Here is a 15,065-nt window from a genome sequence, read left to right as displayed (position 1 = left end):
AAAGGTTAAACTACCTTATGCCCAAATACCCCTCCTAGACACCTAAGGAGATGGTCTCTCATGACAGGGCCACCTGAGAATCCATGCTCGCTGCTCTTCTTTCCAATGTAGCGAGGAAGTAGAACCACCCTAGGTATCCATTGACTGATGAGTAGATAATTAAAATATCATGCATACACATAAAAAAAATAGACATACAAAATTCTCAGGAGAATGGTTGAAACTGGAAAATAGAACCAATAGGATATACCCAGGTCAAGAAATACAAACACTGCATATGCTCAATTTGTGAGTCCTCACTTACAATGTTTTGGTTTCTGTACGTTTAAGTTAGGGCGAGTGTCTGTAGAGGCTAGGAAGCCAGAAATGAAGTGCGGGTATCTTAAAGAGTAAAACACTTATGACCTGAAAGTCCAGTGGTAGAACCAAACCAGCTGGGGATGGACCAGTTTAAACAGGAATGGAGTGAGTGTTTACTGGAAAATAGGACAGAGCTGACTAAAACTAAGAGATATGAAAAGGCCATACAGAAACCCCTTGCTATATACGCCAACTAAAAGTATAATTTACAAGAAAAGAAAGGATAACTCAATGGAGGTATTCTGAACGTGTGGCTAATGTTGCTCCCAGAAGCAAGTTTTTAAGTTAAAACCCCAAAGTCAGACATGGGATATTCCTTGTGAGTGTTTGGCCATTTGAAGCTCCTGATGTCCCCAAAATAATACAGGTTATTTTATTGTTTTGTTGTTATTGTAGGTGATGCCCACCAGAACCAGACAGTAAAAGCATATTACTGAAGACATCAACCTAGTTTGCTTGCAGGACATCAAGAAATCAAACTGAAGCCAGGCTGGAAGCTTCTGCCCCTACTAGCTAGCTTTCACAGTACTGGAAGGTGCTAGAAAGCTGTTGGGGTGGGGGTGGGGGGGGAGAAAAGACACCAAATTTCTGCAACCCCTGAATGTTAGAATACATGTGTCAGCTGGGCACTAGCATAGTTGTAGCTGTTTGAGAGGCAACAGATCACTGTCTGGTCAGACTTGAGGCCCCATCCACAGGAAGGAATTCATGCCTGGTGGTGTAAACCTGGACAAAAGATCATAGCTGGAGGGGTCATAGGCCCTGATAGGGAAGCTGGTGTTGTTGTTCTGTTAAATTGACACACTATGCCTGTGCAGTTATCTTAAAAGTTCCAATTATGCCCAGAGATGAGTGCTGCCCATGGCTTTGCTCAGAGAGGCTTCCTCTTGCAGTGAGAAGTGGTTACTGCATAGACTTAGAGCTGGTCAGAGAGCGAGAATAAGTGGCTGTTTAGTGCTCGGTCCTAAACAGGACACCTGCGTCACCCCTCCCAAGATGTTTTTCTGTGGGGATCCCTGCAAATGCCACAGCTGGCAGAGGAGTGATCCGAGCAAGGCAAGAAGGAAATCCAGTTCATCACTACCTGGTTAGCTAGCGTTGGTTCAGACTTTTAGAGTTTATTTCAGACGTATTTAAGTATATTACAGTCTTGGGGAAAAGTTTCCTCGTAAGAATAATTTCAATCCCTTGTGCACAATAAAGCTCAAGGAGTGACTGCATTAAAACTCCTTTTGCAAAGTGCACATGATTTCTACCGTGAAGATGGGTTCTATAGCTTATGGGCTTAAGATCAGATGTAGCCTCGCTCATTAAGATATCATAGAGGTCCCCAGGCTATAGAGTATGGTTTGTGACACCTCCTATAAGGTTGAGTTCTATTGACTGAGAAACGAACCTAAGGATAAAAGTCTAGGGAGAGTCTGGAATCAATGTAATGGTCTCGAGGATTAAGGTAAGGTTTAGTCCTACAGATAGCACAGATTACCAGGCTATTTAAAAACATCCACCACCACCACCCCAGCCTTCAGGTGGAAAATGGGTATACACATCTCTTTCATTGAATAGACAAGCCCACACACTTAACATTCCTGTTTTCCACAGTGCGTATCTGTGAGCACAAAGACCTCACGCCCTCTACATATGTCTACACATATGTACAGAAATGGATGTATTATAAGGCTCTTGTGACTATAGAAGATGACAAGTCCAAACATATGCAGTTGGCAAGCTGGGGATCCAGGAGACAAGTCTGACATTTGGTCTGTAAGTCAGTGGACATATCACCCAGAAAAAGCCCATGTTTCAGTTTAAGTGAAAAGACAGGACAAAGTTGGTGTTACAACTCTAATAATTATAATAGCGCTGACATCCTGAGGCTGTGCAAAGATTAAATGAGATAATAATTTCAAGACTACAACATAGGAGCATTGGCTTTTATAAATGTTAGCCTTTATTATTAGAGAGCCTTGGGGTGTTATTCTGTTCAGTGGGTAGTCAACCTTGGAAAATAATTTACTTCACTACCATGAACTCACTCTTAAATTAGTTACAGGGGCTTACACCTATAATCCTAGCATATGGGAAGTCTGAAGCAGGAGGATCACCATGTGTCCATGCCAGCATAGGATCCAGAGGTGTTAAGGAGAGTCCCAAAGTGAGCTGCCCACATCCCCCATGTATTCTAACATCATGTGGCACTTGCCCTTTGGAAAACACTAGACCAGAAGCCCCAGGAGATCTGGTTCCTTTTTTCTTGTGCCTTTCAGCCATAGTGCCAGCTTCCCAGCAGAGGATTCCAGCAGGGTAAGTGGAGAACCCCTACTCACCTCCCTCCTCTCTCACAAGGAGGACAAGTGCTTGTATTGACATCACACAAACAAGCCCTGCTTTCTATTTCAAAATGCTTCTCCCCCCACAGCTCACAGTTGAAAGTCTTAAGAGAAAACCACATCTGTCTTCTTTCATTTCCTCTCCAGAAGCCCCTCTATTTTTGCCTACCCCAGGAGTGTCTGGCCTGGGAGAGAGGTTAGGTCAGCCTTGCCCTTTGGGCTCATAAGTGAAATATCAGCAGTGAATACAAAAGAAAGAAGAGAAGGAACAGAAAGGCACATGCCTTGCAGGGGGCTGTCTGCCACTCCCTCTCTGTCTTTTCTTCCCTTTGGATACTTGAGCACCAAGCCACAGGCTGTCATGGGCGGGGTGGGAGGGAGAAGGGAGTCAAGACTGAAAGCTAAGGGGTTTTGAGTGGAGACTCCTGGTCACCAAGGTATTGTTTATTTTTTTTTTTTCCTTCTGTCCGGCTGTCACCAGCAGAACTGGGTGCCTGCCCACACGGACTTGAATATGAAGATGTCCCCAGCAGAACACGGTAGCAAGAGTAGACAGACCAGCTCTCCAAACAGGGAGCTGAGAAAGGCTCCCGGCCCTCCCTTTCTGTATTGAAACCTCAAATACTGACGGTACCCACAGACAGATAGAAGGCAGTTTCTCCCATCTCACCAAGTTCTGTCTCTCCTAGTTCCCGAAAAGCCTTAGATCAATGTTCAGGTTACTTCACTGCTCTCAGAGAGCTTTAGACCTTGCTGCACCCATAATCTAGAGTGTCCTTCTGCCCCATTACTCGTGTCAAAGTCGACACCCCTAAAGCCTGTTGTAAATGTGGCCTACCCTGTGAAGCCTATGGTAATTCTCCTAGTCAAATAATGATAATATAATTGATTAAAATGTTCTCAATGCTAGTTGTTATTGAGTGCTTCTCTAGGCAGGCACTGAACTCAAGGCTCACATACACGATCTCAGTCATGTCACAGACTAGGTAATATCTCACCATCTCTGCCTAGGCAACTCTTATCGCTGTAATATCAGTCAACTTACCTGTTCTCTCCGCATCTCATCACACATCGGTAGGGATCAAACAAACCATTGTAGTCTGGCTGTCACATGGCATGAAACTCTGAAGCACATAGTACCTAAGCATATAGGTTACTCTCGGTAAGCACTGTGACCTCTTGTAAAAACATAGAAGTCTATGTTGAGAACATCCCAGTTTTGCACGTGAAGAAATTAAGGCAACAGGAAGATATACTGTAAACAGCCCACACTCAGAGCAAAGAAGCATTTTACTTCCCTCTTGTTTGGGCTTTGTTTATATTACCTAACCACCCTTGTCAATAAATTGTATATATGTCTATCTATGGTCTCTCAATTCCTTAGGTAGATACTATGCCCCAGGGCACAACTATTATCACACTTAACCCTGGTTTTTCTTACCTCACTGTTTCCTGCCCATCCATACCCTCATCTTATGATTTTGATATAGTTCAGCCTTTCAATCCATAATGAATATCTCAACCGTGGTATCTACCTTCACCCACCCAACTGGGCGTGGTCTCCCTGTCTCTTAAATTCTCCCAGCACATATCTGAACTTTGAGCCCTTCTTTTCCTTGCTTGTGTCATGATCTTATGAGAATTTGGTTTCTTTATCCTGCTAAACACTGAAGTTCCTGAAGAATGAGTTTTCCTTTCAAGCAAATATGGTAGCACACTGGACTATTAAAAAAAATGTTCTGGGTAAATGGATGAACCAATTTATTTGTTTCAATTTTTTTTTTTTAGATTCCTGGCCTCCTGATTGTGTGTGGGTGTGTGTGTGTGTGTGATGTAAATATATGTATACATATACATACATATAAATATGGGATATAAATATACTTATATGTATTTATACATATATATAAATAAGGAATATAAATATAACTTGGATACACCAGTCAGCACCATCTAATTCCATTCACAAACATGTTTATTTAGTGATCACAGTGTCTTTTAAAACAATTTTTGAATTTGAGGGCATCCACGTGGGATGTGACTTCCTGCTCTTCCTTTAGGGCCACTTTGTGTCAGAAACACCACGCTTCTTACATTTCCAGACTTCTAATGGGCTGGAGACTTGCCATCCCTGTAAATGTATCATGACAAAGGGTCTTTACTTCAAGTCTTAGTTCCAGAAAGTTCTGATGGGAAAAACAAAATAATTTGAATAAAAGAACATTCAGTCCAAATACAATAATTTTGAGAGGATGTAGAAGAAAATGATGTCTATGCACCTGGAACTGTAATTGCATTTGTCACACACACACACACACACACACACACACACACACACACACACTCAAGTGTTCTTTTACTGCTTGGGTTAACCATCACAGCCAATTTCTTCATGGCACAGTGTGGTAAAAATTAAGTGGTACCATATAGCCACACCTTTCAAAGAGAACTCAAATCCTTCCGTTCTGATATGTGCTAAGTTTTTAACTTGAAGATTTTTTTCTCCTTAAAAAAAAAAAACTTTTTCTTGCAGATGGCCAAAATGAGAGGAAGCATGTGTCTTAAAGCAACCTGGTAGGACACCCTCATTCAGAGCATCGTCCTTCTGCCTGAAATCTTGACCATTGAGCACATATCTCACAGTTGAGCGATGAACTTCTCCATCCCATCACCCAGAGCAGGCCATGACAATGATGATGTAAGAAAAATCTCCCTCCAGTTTCACCAGTGACTCCACCAGCCAGGAGGATTTGCATACATTATGTCACACAGAAAGAAAAAGTTGAGTGGACTTAAAGTCAACTAGTTCTACCAGCCATGGTCCTTCGAGACTGTGGTTGTCACATTGCATCATGACAGGAGGGTATTCCATCAGACAGAGGCCTGATTACTAACCTCCACACTTTCTCTCACCAAGAACCAGCTGAGGAACCAGCTGAGGAAGCAGATGAGAACAGCCAAAGGAATGTGCTGAAGGAGCAGGGTGTTAGATTTCTTCTGTGTATTTCAACTCTCCTACTCTTTTAATTTCCTCTGACAGGATGTTCCCAGCCACAAGGGCAACGCCTGCCCTTTGCCGGCCTAACTGCAGGACTGACCCAAAAGCTACCCTTAGAATCTCAGCGTGTTACATACTCGTTTCCTCTTAGCTGCACCAGATGTGCATGCATGCTGTTGCTAGAGGGTTGTCGGGTTTCTCACCCCTCTTCCTCTCCATCCAAATGAACCAGACTGAGTCTAGCACCCAGTCTGTTGATTTTGAGGTGATGGGATACAATTTCAAAGGGGGTGGTGAATAGGGATGAAGAGACTGCTGAGTCAGTAAAGGGGTAGCTTACCTTGTAAGAATAAAGACTCAAAGTTTGAGACTTAAAACCCACATTAAAACCCGGATTTCTGAGTTCCAGGCCAGCCTGGCCTACAGAATGAGTTCCAGGACAGCCAGGACTACACAGAGAAACCTTGTCTCAAAAAACCAAAAAAAAAAAAAAAAAAAAAAAAAAAAAAAAAAAAAAAAAAAAAAAAAAAAAAAAGATACAATTCACAGACCACATGAAGCTCAAGAAGAAGGAAGAACAAAGTGTGGGTGCTTCGGTCCTTCTTAGAAGGCGGAACAAAATACTCACGAGAGAAAATACAAAGGCAAAGTGTGGAACAGAGACTGAAGGAAAGGCCATCCAGAGACTGCCCCACTTGGGGATCTATCCCATATACAGTCACCAACCCAGATGCTATTGTGGATGCCAAGAAGTGCATGCTGACGGGAGCCTGATATAGCTGTCTCCTGAGAGGCTCTGCCAGAGCCTGACAAATACAGAGGCGGATGCTTGCAGCCAGCCATTGGACTGAACACAGGATCCCCAATGGGGTCCCCAATGGAGGAGTTAGAGAAGGATTGAAGGAGCTGAAGGGGTTTGCAACCCCGTAGGAAGAACAACAATATCAGCCAACCAGACCTCCCGGAGCTCCCTAGGAGGACTAAACCATCAACCAAGAAGTACACATGGAGGGACCCATGGCTCCAGCCACATATGTAGCAGAGCATAGCCTTGTCAGGCCTCAATGGGAGAAGAGGCCCTTGGTCCCATGAAGGGTTGTTGCCTCAGTGTAGGAGAATGTGAGGGTGGGGAGGCGGGAGTGGGTGGGTGATTGGGGGGAAATACCCTAATAGAAACAGTGGGAGGGGGAGGGGGCTTCCGGGAGGGACCAAGAAAGGGGATTGAGATGTAAATAAAGAAAATATTCAATTAAAAAAAAGCTGAATAGTGTGTCTTATGATGTCTGCCTTGTAGAAAGAAGCAAGGCAGAGATGGGCAGATCCCTGGGACTTGCTGACCAGGCAGCCTATCCTATTGGGCACATTCCAGTTCAATAAGAGACCCTGGCCAAAAGAAAGAAGGTGGCACCTGAGGAACAGCACCCAGGATTATTGTCTGGTGTCCACACACATGTATACATGTGTACATGTACTCCCACAGACATGTGCACCCACATATAGACACATGTGAACACACACACCAAGAATAAAAAATGGATAACAAAATCCTTTACATAATTCTCACACAAAATGTGCTTGGATATCATGTGAGAAAGAATTTGATGGCAAAAGAGCAGCTTGGTTTCACAGTCTGAAAACAATAAGCATTGTTGTGTGTTTCCCAGATCCTAATGGTTCCCCACAAGGTTGCTTGTTTTCAGAAGTGTCATAAGGCATCTGAAGTCTTCAAGTCACACACACACACACACACACACACACACATATATGTATCATCTGTATATATATCATCTATATTCACATCCATATCTATATCTATCTATCAATCAATAGATATTGGATATTGTACAAGAAAGTGTGTTCTTTGTTTTAATCCTCATACTACATCCGTTTCCATGGCGGCGAGTTTGGTGGAATCCATGCCTTCAGCAGTAAGAGAAAGCAAATGAAACCAGTGTGAAACAGGAAACAAGGATAACGTTCTCCAACTGGGTCCCAAAGCTGGAGGAATCGAACTGTCAAACACACGAGTGCCACTAGGTAACTGTGGGGACTTGAGAATAAAGAAAAAAAAATTTTCAAAAAGCTACTAAGATTAAGGTTTACAACACCAGGTTTTTTGGTTGATTGGTTGGTTTGGTTTTTTTGTTGTTTCTCTGTGTAGCCCTGGATCTGTGTCTATGTAGGTGTGTGTCTCTGTGTCTGTCTGTCTGTCTGTCTGTCTGTGTTGTCATAGATATATCTGTTATTAGTTCTGTGATTTCATAGATTAGTTCTGTGATTTTCCTATCTTCTCATGCTGTGTGCCTGTTTCACAGGATCTTGCATCTCTGCGTTGCCCTCTGCAGCCCCTGGCTGACCTGGGAACTCTCATTATATAGACCAGGCTGGCCTTGAACTCAAAGATTCACCTGCCTCTGCTTCCCGAATGCTGAAATTAAAGGTGGGTGCCACCACCACCTGGTTACCAGGTTTTGGTTTTGTTGTTGTTGTTTAGCTAAGTACAAAGTCTCTAGCTATGTCTTTTGGCCTTAGATATGTGATAACACACTCAGTTACTCATAAGCTGAGGTGGTGTGGAAATCTCTTCTTGATTCAGTCTTTTTTTTCTCAGTTCCATGAGCTTCACTAACAATACCAGATCTGGTTACAAAGCTTGGTGGAGTAAAGGTGTGTGTGTGTGTGTGTGTGTGTGTGTGTGTGTGTGTGTCTGCCTGTCTGTCTGCCTGTCTGTCTGTCTGTGTGTATATCTCTGTGTGTGTGTGTGTGTGTGTGTCTGTGTCTGTGTCTGTGTGTGTGTCTGTGTCTGTGTGTGTGTGTGTGTGTGTGTGTGTCTGTGTGTGTGTCTGTGTCTGTGTCTGTGTCTGTGTCTGTGTCTGTGTCTGTGTCTGTGTCTGTGTCTGTGTCTGTGTCTGTGTCTGTGTCTGTGTGTGGCTGGCTGGCTAGTTGTGTTGCCATGGATAGTTCAGTTCTATGTGTTTCTTATCTTTCCGTGTTATGTGCCTTCTTCACAGGGCCTTGTAGCTTCACATCTCTGCACTGCCCATCTCAGTCTCTCTGAGCACATCCTCTCTGGCCTGCTCACACACACTGGCCTCATTCCAGATCTCCAAACACCCCAAGCCCTTTCCCATCCTCAGAACTTTTTGCTGGTTCTTTTCCTAGTCTACCTTTAGCTCTGACCTTAGATGTTACCTCATCAGAGAGTGACATCCCCCTGTCTCTCAAAGGCCAACTGCTCCTTTAGTTCTGATATTCTCTGAATGGTGGGAGCTCATTCATTTTCTTCATAGGACTGCCTTCTGAGCATGCACCTGACTCTCAGTATGGGGGAGAAGTGATTCCAGGTCTCTTCTCCCCAAGGATGCACAGATGTTCCAGTCCCTAATAAATGTTTGCATCATGTTTGCATATAGTTTACACCCACTCCTGAACATTAAATCATCTCTGGGTGGAATATTACACCAAATACAATCTAATTGCTACTCAAATAGCAATAATTTTAGCAATAATTTTGACCAGTCAAAAGTGTCAGCACATCTTCAGCCAATATTTGCTTTTTTTTTCCCCCTTCAGATATAATCCACACCATTCTAACGCAATATAGTTCAACAATCGGATATTGGTTGAATTTGTGAGTGGGGAATCTACAGATATGGAGATCTTTAAGGGGGGAGGGAAGAGAGAGAGAGAGATCGGGCTGCTCTGCTTGAGTTGTGTTCACAAAACCTTACTTCTGTGCCTGATGCACAACCATAGCTTGGTAAGCGTCAGGTCCAAAAGAAACTCAGGACAAACAGCTACGTGATTATGCCTATTAGCACAACAAAGCACATGCCAGCCCCCGGGCTCACATTACAGAGTCCTTGCTGGCATCCTGCCTCCTCTCAGTTCTTCTTACTGCACCTCTACCTTAAATTTCTCCAGCTCTTGGACTTCCCTTCCCCCAGCTCCTCATTCCTATAAAACCATTTCTGCCACTCATTCTCTTGGCTCTTGGTTCTCTCTCCTCTTTGCTCTCCTCTTGCTCTCTTGATCTCTTGCTCTTCTTACGTCCTGGTTCCATCTACTTGTCATATTCCATCTACTACTTTCTCTCCCAGCTCTGACTCTTCCAGATGCCTCAGGCTGTGCTCTTCCTCATAACGAAGAACCCTTCCCCTCCGCTGTACCTTGGAGCAGTCACGTCCTCACTTTAATCATCAAGTAACTCAGGGCTAGAGAACAGAGCAGTGGTAGAGCGTTTGCCTGGTACATGTGAACTCAGGGTCTGATCACTATAGCATCAGGAAAAGAAAAAAACCTAATGGTGGTGCAGGATGGGGCTTAAAGGGAAGAATTCCAGTTCTGCCCTGATCTCTGTTGGCATGCTGCAAGTTACTGCTTCATCTCTAACTTCTCTGTGTGTCCTTTTCCTGTAAAGGATTGCTATGGGACCTGTTAAGCTCTTAGGCACTGTCTGGCAAGATACAAGCATTCTGACTATGTTAGCCGCTGTGATTAGGACAGCCTTCAAAGGTCTGACTCCTTTGTGCCCACGTGCCATTCTTAGGGGAAGTTTCTGCCTCTGAAACTGACAGAGGCATGTGACTTTTGCTAACTTCAGAATGCAAGGCTTACTACAAAGAGTAATAATACTCGGTGAGTCCCAGGCCCATCTGTGTTAGGGGCTCAAGACTAAAGAACCTAAAGGCCTTTGTCCAGGTAGGACTTTGATTGCCTGAGTGGACTACAGAAATGTTGTTGGACAGCGTTAGAGTGTTGCCAATGCCTTTAAATTACTTGCCCACGGCTACAGAGGTAGGAGTCCCTTATGGAACCTCTACCTACCAACCCTGTGCCCCCTTTCAGTCAGACCTCTCTTGGTTTTGACTTATAAACAGCCCAGTCCACCCTGTTGTCTTTCCTTTAGTGTCTGGGCAGCCCAGTGCCCCAAGCATCACTTGGGGTTGAAAAGAAGAAAAGCCTTTTGCTATGGGAGGAAACTCATCTTTTCATACCAGACTACAGTCTCCGTTCCTGTGGCTCATTCTCACAAATGCCTCAGACAACAGTCTCCCCATCATCTCTTACCACCTCCTATTTTTCTAATTCCCACATCTCAGAAAGCCACTCTGTCCTTAGGTCTTCTGTTCCTGGTTTAGCTAAAGTCAGCCCCGGGGGTTGTTTGTTTTTTTTTGTTTGTTTGTTTGTTTGTTTGCTTGGGATTTTTGCCTACCTTTACTCCTGTTTCATTAACTTAACGAAAGGCAGCCTCTGGTGTGGAGGGGCTTAAACCCAGGCTGTGAAACAGCCCAGGCTTCTCTATCAGCTAGCTACGTTTTCTGGGGTGAGCTGATTGATTTTATACTCCCAAGCCTCTGATTCCTCAATTCGTGAAGTGAGCAGGGTTGCATCTAGTTCACGGCTGGATCTTAAGGACTGGGTGAGAAAGTCCACACAAACACATGCACGGCCCAGTCTGTGGGAAGCACACTTTATAACGCTAACTATTGTGTTCTCTCATACAGGCGTCTCCTCAGTCATGCTAGACATCTCTCCAGCGCTTCCCTGACCACATTCCCCTCAAAGAATCCTGTGTTTTTTTTTACAGTGCCCAAAGGTCACAGCACAAGGTCACTGTGTGGTCTCTGTGTGGTGTCCTGGTATTTTGAGAACACTACTGACAGAGACTGTATTCCTTCTCTGTCACAAAGCAAATAATCCCTAAAAGTCTCATCAGCTGAGAAAAAAACAGTTAAACTGACAAGCAAATAAAGTCAAACTAGTTATTAAAATGTTGTTATGAGGCCAAGAATGGTGGGTCATGCGGACAAGGTTGAGGCAGGAGGATGAAGAGTTTGAGGCTAGCCTGAGCTACATAGAAATACCCTGTATCAAAGAAACCAAGCAAAAACTCTCACTGTATTGACACCATAGAGTCATTATGTGAAACCAACTGCACACAATTTTATGTTATTTAATCTTTGTAAGCATTAATACATACTTAACTTGCCTTTTATATGAAATATAATGTGATTATTTTATCTATATTCCCTGAAGTAGAAATGCTTAGAGTCTCATTTTACACCATAGGAAACAGATAACAAGAGAACTGAGGTCATTTACCTATGATAGCATAGGCATTGGATCAAGCAGGGAACCAAACCCAAGACAGGTCCAGCCCCAGTGTCAGAACATACTGCTGACTCCAGATAGAACTGAGGATTCAAAATGTCCCATTAGTTAGATTTCTCTAGCCTCACCAATATTCCCATGTATCATTTCATGCTCAACATTGTTGTCCATATGCCAAGCACACTGAGCTTCATAGAAAAACCTTGTATCCCTGTATCCGAGAAACCAAACACATAAAAAACATTACTACATTAGCACTACAGACAAACACTAACCTCGTGGGTGACTGGTCACACTCTACCTTACCTTGGGCTTCCTTCGCTTCCATACATCGCCCCAGGTAACCTGGTGGTTGTGCCTAAGCTTCGTGATTTTTCTATCACTGGAGATCAAACAGAGATATCTTTCTTTCTTATTAAGCAATGGAAATAAGACCTGTGCCAACTGGCTGTAACATAATCAAGTCAAGGCATGAGTTCCCTATGATACTATCATCAAGAACAAAGGAAAAGGCTGTTGGAGTGGCAACCGCCTGTAATTCCATCTATAGAGGAGGTGGAGGCAGAAGGAGCTCAAGTTCAAAACCAGGCTGGACCACACGGAGAGCTCACGCCAGCCTAAAACACATACTGAGGCTGTCTCAAAATAAAATTTAAAAGAACTAGGAATGTAGTAGTAAAGTCCTTGCCTAGTGTGTACGAGACCCAGAACTTAGGACCACAGTGATGATGTTGGTGATGGTGGTGATGATGATGATGATGATGAGGAAGATAATGATGATGAGCGAATAATAATACATACAGATAAATAGAGTTTTCAGAACAATATGTAATAAAGTCAAATGGGACTTTATTGAATTTCAGAGAAACAGACTTAAATGTACATGCATCGTCATTCGTCAGGAGAGAGGGTGCTCACATTGCAGGCCCTGATGTGGGGTGAAGCCACTTCTCCCATGACAATCCTCTGGGCTCCAGTACAGTAAAGTGCTTGTTGGATGTGGAGATGAGAAATAGAAAGAAGAACTTCAGACAATCCAGGAGAGGTCGCCCTGTGGTACCAGCCCCATCCACCTGCTGACTTAGCATGGTTCTACCCAGACCAGCTGTTCCCACAAACCTCCCTTAGTGACAGCATTCCTACACCTGGGACACACCCACTTCCTTCCGGTTCCCACTACACCCATCCCTTTCACTAAGAATAACCTAGAGAAGGAAACACTGAGGTTTCCACACGCACACGGCAGCAGCCATGGCCATTTGGAGAATCAACTTCTCCCTGCAGTCAGTCCAGTTGAGCAGGCCCAGGTGCCCACTAGGATGATGAAATAGTCCTAGCTTAATGCCACACCCTCTGCCTTCCTATCACGGGCCAAGGGAAGAAGTATGACAGGACAGAAATATCCTCAGAGTCACTGTCGGGAGGAGGTTGGTGCCTTTAAGGATGAAGCTAATTCTACCTATCAGTCAAAGCATTGAAGGAGCAGGCATAGGTCAGAAGGACACGTGAAAACCAGAGTGAGCGCATGTCAGACAACAGTAACTTGTATGGCCAGAAATGTTCTATCCAGGAGTGCGCTCAGTTACATTTGAAATAGACCCGTGATCTGATCCTAGGTCTGCCTCTGAAATCCAAATTGCTAATCACTACCGTTTCTATGGGACTCATTCGCCTGCTCTTTCAGATATATTTTTTTAAACAAGAAACGTGATACATGGGATCACAGAGACACCTCCGTGGGTAAAGGGAGTAAAAGGTTGGCACAACAAAGTGCGCCAGTAATTGTGGTACTGGGGAGGTGCAGATAGGAGGGTCCCAAGGTTCAATGGCCAGACAGTCCAAATCCATCAGCTCCACATTACAAAACTAAGAATCATCTAGTCACACACTGACACATCCATGCTGGGTGTTTTTCCTGTCAAAACTTCTACATCTGTAAGGAAGCAGGCAAGAGCAACAACTATAGCCTGGAGGCAGACACGTCTTTTGTGAATGACGGACTGAGAAGGAAGGTTTATTTCTCATTGTCTGATTACCGGATTTCTTCCTTTTATGTCAGCACTAACTACGAGACTTACCCGGCCAATACCTATGATTCCCTATTGCTTGCCTATAGCCTCCTAGCTGGTTACCCATTCCTCTGTGATCAGGACTCTATGCCCATCAGGGATATAGGTAAGCAATGGTGGGTTGGGAACATATGTCCAATACAGCTTCCCAGTCACCATTGTCAGGGCACTCAGCAAGCTCACAGGTCAGCATCATTCTTTGTCCTGGCATCAGCACAACCTGTCTCACCTGTCCCTCTGGCAGCCACCATGCTCCTTCAGCATCCTGCAGAAAAAACACAAACATGCCCTCTTCCCCATATTTAATACCTGATCGGGATCATGTCTTATGCCAGTAAGTGGATCCTTCCCTTTCACCTATGCATAAGCATGCCTAGTTGTAGAGCACCATAGACACTAAGCAGAAAGTTCCTTGGCATCCAAATTAAAAAAAAAATAAATAAATAAAAACTAAAAAGAATATGATTTAAATAAATTTGTGGTGTGCAGGGGGTATATCTCTCCATTTTTTATTTTATGAAGATATTGTTTTAAAGTTCCATTGGCCCATTCCACAGTCCTTGACAATTATAAGGAATCCCCGTAATATGGGTAATGTTAAATTGCTGCTAAAAAGTCTCAAATGTTCAACTGCCATAGCCAGTTCCATTATCTGGTTTTTTTTGTTTGTTTGGTTGGTTTTTTTTTTTGGTTTTTTGGTTTTCTTGTTTTTTTTGTTTTGTTTTTTGTTGTTTTGTTTTGTTTTGTTTTGTTTTTGGCTAGAACAAAGAAGTAATTTCTGACAGGAATCTAAATCTTAGGATAGAACAAAGAAGTAGGCTTTAGACATGAAAATGACCTTGGGCTAGGACAGGGAAGTAGGCTCAGATACTTCGGTCATCCTGATAAGCCCTTAGAGACTGTGGTCATGGGAGTGTTCACGTAATTGGGTTTAATGCATTGCTTGTTCCATGACTATTTGCATCTATTGTATACCCTCAACCTAGAACTGACCTTAATACATACATGTAATTAAAGTGGTATAAAAGCTAAAGGAGATGAGGGGATGGGATAGGGGGTTCTAAGGAAGGGAAATAGGGAAAGGGAATAACATGTGTATTGTAAATAAATAAAATATCCAATAAATTTTTTTTAAAGAGAGATGCACCTTCTCTCTCTTCTCTCTTTTCTTTCTTCCTCCTTCCTTTACTCCCT

Source organism: Arvicanthis niloticus, chromosome 6 (assembly GCF_011762505.2).
Source record: "Arvicanthis niloticus isolate mArvNil1 chromosome 6, mArvNil1.pat.X, whole genome shotgun sequence".
NCBI lineage: Eukaryota > Metazoa > Chordata > Mammalia > Rodentia > Muridae > Arvicanthis > Arvicanthis niloticus.
This window is presented reverse-complemented; position numbering follows the sequence as displayed.